Consider the following 6246-nt stretch of genomic DNA (forward strand, 5'->3'; position numbering starts at 1 on the left):
CCATTAACTCCAAAGTGATCTAAAGTTTGGTGCCTTAAATACAAATACCTAGTGTGGGATTAACTCTGGATACTAAATCAGATGTCTCCAGGTAAGCTAAGTATCAACTCCAAAATGCAAAATGATTAATAGAATTGCCTTAAAGTGTCCAGAAAATATGGAGTTGTCAGAAATGACCAAGGGACAAGGAGAGATTTAGACTTTGCAGAGTGGCAGTTGCATGCCACTCCATCCATGAATGGATGAAAGCCTCTAAGTCAACCTAACTGGCACCAGACATGCATTTTGTCATGAATTATAGTCAGTGCCCTCAAGAAGATAATTCAACTCTGTTTACAGAAGACATCTGTGGTGAAAATCACATCCTAAATATATGTGCCTAATACCTTTGAGATTCCTAATGATTTGGTCTTGTCATTGTTGTGCTGGCTCCTTGTGGATGTCTAATATCCTAGAGCATTATAAGCCCATTTATGTGTGTTTAACTAAGTCCCGTGCTGCACAATCACTAGATTTAGATGTTTTAAACTGAATCAAGCCCCTAAAAATAGGTGAATTAATGTTGCTTTCTAATCTCTTTCTGACTCCACTCTTCTGTAAAATGATATGATGAACAGTGACACCGGGATATTTTTTAAAATATGTTAAGATGTTGCTATAACTTCATTAAAATAATTTCATTAAATCTGTGCATGAAAACAGTTTGTGCTGGCTGAGGAACCAATCCAGTAGCTGTAAAGTGCTTTGAAACCATTCAGTAATGAACACTCAAAAACTGCACAGTAATATCTTGTAATAGATTTTCCTTAATTAGCCACTAAACTGTAGAGTTGGACCTTCCCCGAGCCCCCACCAAAAAAAATTAATGCAAAAGAAAACATTTTAACTGACTTTACCATTTAAACATAAAGTGTGCTCTGTTCTCACAGTCAAGAGGAAGTTCCTGCACCACTGAATTTGCTCTGTCCCTGCATTCCAGTGGTGATCAGTACAACCATGCCAAGGAATCTGAAGAAATCCCTGAGACAATAAATCATAAGAGAGCAGCATGTTCAACTTGGGCTTAGTGGACATGATGACACTTATCTAGATGCAGGGAGAGACACATTATGGGTAAACCACATGAGATGTCTAAAGGCTTCAGTAGGGCTATATTACACATGCAGGAGAAAAATAAATAGAAATTCCAGAGCACTAAAAGGAAAGTCACATTTAAATTTGCCATTTAGCTGTCAAAATACGTCCTACTGATTGTGCTACCAGTCAACAGAATGTATATTTTGTACATATCATGCATGAAAAGCAAAATACTTTGAAATATATCACAGACCTACAGCACAGGCATATTTCCTCTGGAAGCAGATGAGTGCCATTTAACCAGAGCTCAGTTAATGACTTCTGTCATTGTGCAAATCAATGAGGCCTCTACAATGGTTCATTTTATTTATTTTCCCTTTTGAACATGAGCAAGTATAATTGTATTCTTTAATTAAACCAATTTTAATTATATTTTGCATGCTTAAATACGACATTTTTGTACAATGATATACAGCCCTAGACATGCAAATAATACTTAATAGTAGAACAAATATCATGTTCTTTCCTCTGCTCCTTTTAGCTGTCTTCCAATAAAAGCCATTTCATTTGCTTGAGCTGCTGAAGGTCCTTCCAGTCAGCAGTGAACATTCATTTCAACAGAAAAGTAACTGATGGTAATAGCCCAAAGAAAAATTATACTTGCCAAGAGGAGATTTATTTCTGTAGGAGGGAGTAAGGCATTATAGCTATCATACTACCTATATAATGAATCCCAGGCACTTGGCCTAAGACTGTATGAAACCCAAATAGCTGAAACAGCACAGCAAGGTCTTAATTCTAAAGTAACATCTTAACAGCATGTCAGAACATAGAGAACAGTCTTGTGAGCATCTTCACCAAATGTCATGGAGCAACAGATTTAATATTTTTCTTCTTTGCTTTGACTTACAACCATGTATTTTATTTTTAAGCAAACTGTGCTTTCCTTGATGGAAGTAACTTTTTTTTTAATGTAGTCTTTCAAAATCTTGCCCTGCCCTGCTGATGTTAGCTCTTAGAACAATATGACCAAAGCAAATTAACTTTTTTACTCTTGTTTCTTATTAACGTTTGAGGGTCTGTATATTATTTTTTCTCTCCAATTTTATTGAGTTTTTTATAAATAAAGACATAATAAATCTGTTGGAATTCTGGATTAAGTGCCAGCTTGTACCTAATGGATAATTATTACATCGGTTTTTAAAGAAAAGAAAATTCATTATATTAATGGCATAATGTTAAATGATTAAATTTGATATAATTAATTGAGACAGCTAGTTCTCACACTTCTCACTGTCTCCCTGCCCTTCAAAGTGATACACTCCTTAGCTGTGAACAATAGCGGTCTTCTAATTTTGTTTCAAAATCATCTACCATTATTTACTTTGCTTTTGTTTTTATTTTCACCTGAACCTTCATAAATTTACTATGAATGTTGCAAGTGAGCCTGTCATGTAAAATTTAAACAAACTCCAAAATGTAAAGAAAGCCCACCCCCCCAAAATAAAAACCCAAACAAACAGATTCCCACTAGTTCATTTTGTTCACTGTATTCTAGCCCTTTTTTAGGTGTTATGTTACCTGTGTTACTGGATTTACCAGATATTAAAATCTTATGTGTATCTGATTTTCATTCATCTGGAGAGATGTTAGTCCTGTTCTATATGGGCCACTGCTGCCTGCTAATCCCCAACCAGAACCTTCAAAGGGCATGATGTATTTCCAAACTTGAAAGATTTGTAAGAACACACTTTAGCACTGCCACAAGATACAAACCAGGTGCCAGAATCATCAGAGGAAACATCAAGACTTCTACATATATTAATTACTTGAGTTTACCACTTTCAAACATACCGGGGTTTTTTTTCCTTTCTTTTAAACATATTTATTTCAAAGATATTCAAGGTTTTTTCCTTTCTTTTGTTTGTTTTATACCCAATTTTTATGTGTTTTTCAAATTAATAGATGAAAATATACCACATGCTAACTATTTAATACATAAAGAACATTTTAATTGTATTGAAATAGAGAGAAAGATCTTTAGTATCATTTTTACATTGTAATACCTCGGTTTGAATTTTGACCTGGGTTTGAGAACTTCCATAACATCATTTTAAATTCATCAAGCACTTTCAATAACATATTCATACCAAATGCTATTTTCTATTACAAAAGTATATTTGGAAAAAACTGTACGATACAAATATAAGGAACTCTGATGAAAACATTCAATAAAACCTGAATTTTACAGTGACTGAATGAATAGAGAATGGTTTATATATTCATGCTGAGAATGACTTGAGTTTTTCACTTACAGCTACTATGATTCTTCTGGCTTACAGTGCATCTCCTCTGGCCTGACCTCTCCCCAGACCACAAATCACTTGAGTTTGTAGAAGCATTCTGGGGAAAGATTGCTACATGATTACCCCATTTTTTCAATTCTTCACCGCATCTTCACTTTTCATTATTGTTTGAAACAGAACGCTGGACTAGGCAGAATTTTGATCTTACCTAGAAAGGCCATTTATGGGAAATCAAAAGACTATTTCATATCCCTGAAGTGAAATTCATTTGAAATTATTTTAAGGATATTATTAACTGAGACCATTGTGGCACTATCTGTCCTGCAGTTCTCTACATTTCACATTAACAAAATATGACCTCTTCTGACAGTACTGTCAAGTGTTCATCTATTCACTCCTGGAAAAGAATATTGCTACCTAGAGTTACATCCTCAATCTGTTCAAATTGTCATGGCTCATGAAATTAGTGCAATATAGTAATTTATACCTGCTGAGCATCTGGTCCCTGGAGAGTACTGGGGAAAAAAAATTAAAAAGTTAAAAATCTTCACTGATGTCTCACATCTAATTTAAATTTTCATTTAGACCTTCTTGGCCAACTTCTCTTCCAGTGCTAGTTCCCTGAAATTAATGGAGTTACGCCAGCAGGGAGTTTGACCTGCTATTTTTGGACCAGAAATTCTTATTTTCCAAGAGAACAAAACATACTCCTCACCATTGAAGCAACACTGGAAGGCTTTTGAATTTATGGTAAATTTCAGGCAGGACAAAATAACCTGGTGCATAGTAAAGGCATAACTGCTTATTGTTCAAACTTAATTATAGGGCAGACCTCAGCTTTCCTGTTTCATGCTGAAAGTGACAAGTTTCAGACAGGGAAAACTTCCAAGCTGGCTCCTTCACCAACCAGAAGCTTTTACCAGGGGTTTAGTTCTAATTCTGAGAATAGAACCAATTAAAGGATGTCAGAAGCCAGCTGCCTCTAGCATTGCTCTACACATGCTGGAGACTGCTGCTGTTCTCCTGTGAGATTTGTCAGGGTTTCCATTGAGATACAAACACTTATTTAACTCACTGAACAGAAATTCTATAAAGATAGTGATGAGTACATGAAACGAGCCTGGCAAAGCAGAGTCAGATATCAACACTGGTCATCAAAGGACAAGATATAGTAGGTGCCAGTGAGGCAAATTATATAAATAACTTGAAGTTTCTTAGAAGCTCACAGCAAGATGTCAGAGAGACATTACATGAGTAAAATTATATTTACATTGAGTTTTAAGACTTAAATCAAGGGAGAAGGCATTTGTAGGCACAGATCTAACTGCAAGTTATTTGACTTTCTGGCTTCAATTGAATTTTATTAATCATAATTTATGTTGATGTTACAGGCATTTCCTCATAATTTCTTAATACAGTTATCACATTCTGCTGAATGCTAAGATCTGGTTAAACTCTTTTGAATGCATGCTAGATCCATAATGCTTCTTTTTCCCAGCTGTATAACTGTGATAGAGGGATTTTAGTGTTTTATTTAGGCAGGCCATGACAGGGTCTGAATTGCTGTGATATGCTGATTTCTTTTACACTTGCAATGAGAAATGAATTTTAGGCAATTGTCAATGTGTGTGCGTGAAAAGTGTTCCCACCTTTCACAGAAATAATATAAAAATAATTTTCCTTTTAGTTTTTTTTTAAGAATGGGAGGAATGTCTCCCTTCCTCTTCTGTTCCTCGCTTTTTGCTATGGAAAAGTTCCATTGACCTAGACATCAAGCCTGAAAGGCAAAACCACTGCAGTTGAGTGAAAAATGACTGCAAGGCTGAAACTTGTTTATTTTGCAAAAAATATCCTGCTGCTAGCTTTCTTTCTACAAGTCTAAAAGAAATAATTCAGAGACACAGCTTGTTGTGACTCAGCCCACCAGTCAGCTGGTATGTTCTGATCCTTTTGAGAGTCTTTGTTTTGTTGTTGATAAATAACATTAATCACTTTTGATTTGTCAAATAATTTCAAGTCTGAGGAAATCCTGAAACATGATTTCTTTCAGACCTTTTATTTCTCTCCATGTGATTTTCCAATACATGGTGGTTTCAAGAGCTTTTTACACTCTTCACACCAATTTCAGTATCATATCTCAAATGTGAGAGCTGCCAGATCTTCCTGAGGAGCCCCTGAGAGGTTCAGGACACTGATGAGGGTTCTCTGGGTTTTTGTTTGTCCCCCGAGTGTCTCTTTCAGTAATACTGGAGGAAAAAAATATTAATATAATGAAAGATATTGAAAGGTTGATAAGGAATTCTTCATATTCACCATTTAAATTAGAATGTTATTAAAATTTAAGAAGAACAAATCAAATTAAGTTACTTGTTGGATGCTGCATAATTAAATTATGCAGCTGGGGAAACTGAGAACATAAAGAGGTTCCAGATGAATTAGAAAATTTTTGGAAGATAGGTCCATCAGAGACTATTAAATATGATGATCTAAGTGCAAACTTTGTCACAGAAACTCACAAACTGCTGCAGGCAGGAGAAATGTGCTGAAAAAATAATCCATCTGCCTATGTTTTTCTTATCTTTTTATGGGAATATTACTACTCACTGCTGTTGATCATCTGACTCTTTGAGTTATTTATTACATTTTTAGGTAAAGAAGTCAGAATGTAATGTGAGTCAAACACTACAAACATGCATTTTAAGAACTGAGTGTTAAAAAAAGCAATTCATATGCTTTCATGAATGTTGTTGTGAATATTACACTACAAAAAAACATCAGGAAGGCTGGAAAAGATTTCAAAAAATTTGACTTTTAGTGATTCATGATTAAATCTTGATATAAATTTGAATTTCAGATGCACAAG

This window comes from Parus major, chromosome 1 (genome assembly GCF_001522545.3).
Source record: "Parus major isolate Abel chromosome 1, Parus_major1.1, whole genome shotgun sequence".
Classification (NCBI taxonomy): domain Eukaryota; kingdom Metazoa; phylum Chordata; class Aves; order Passeriformes; family Paridae; genus Parus; species Parus major.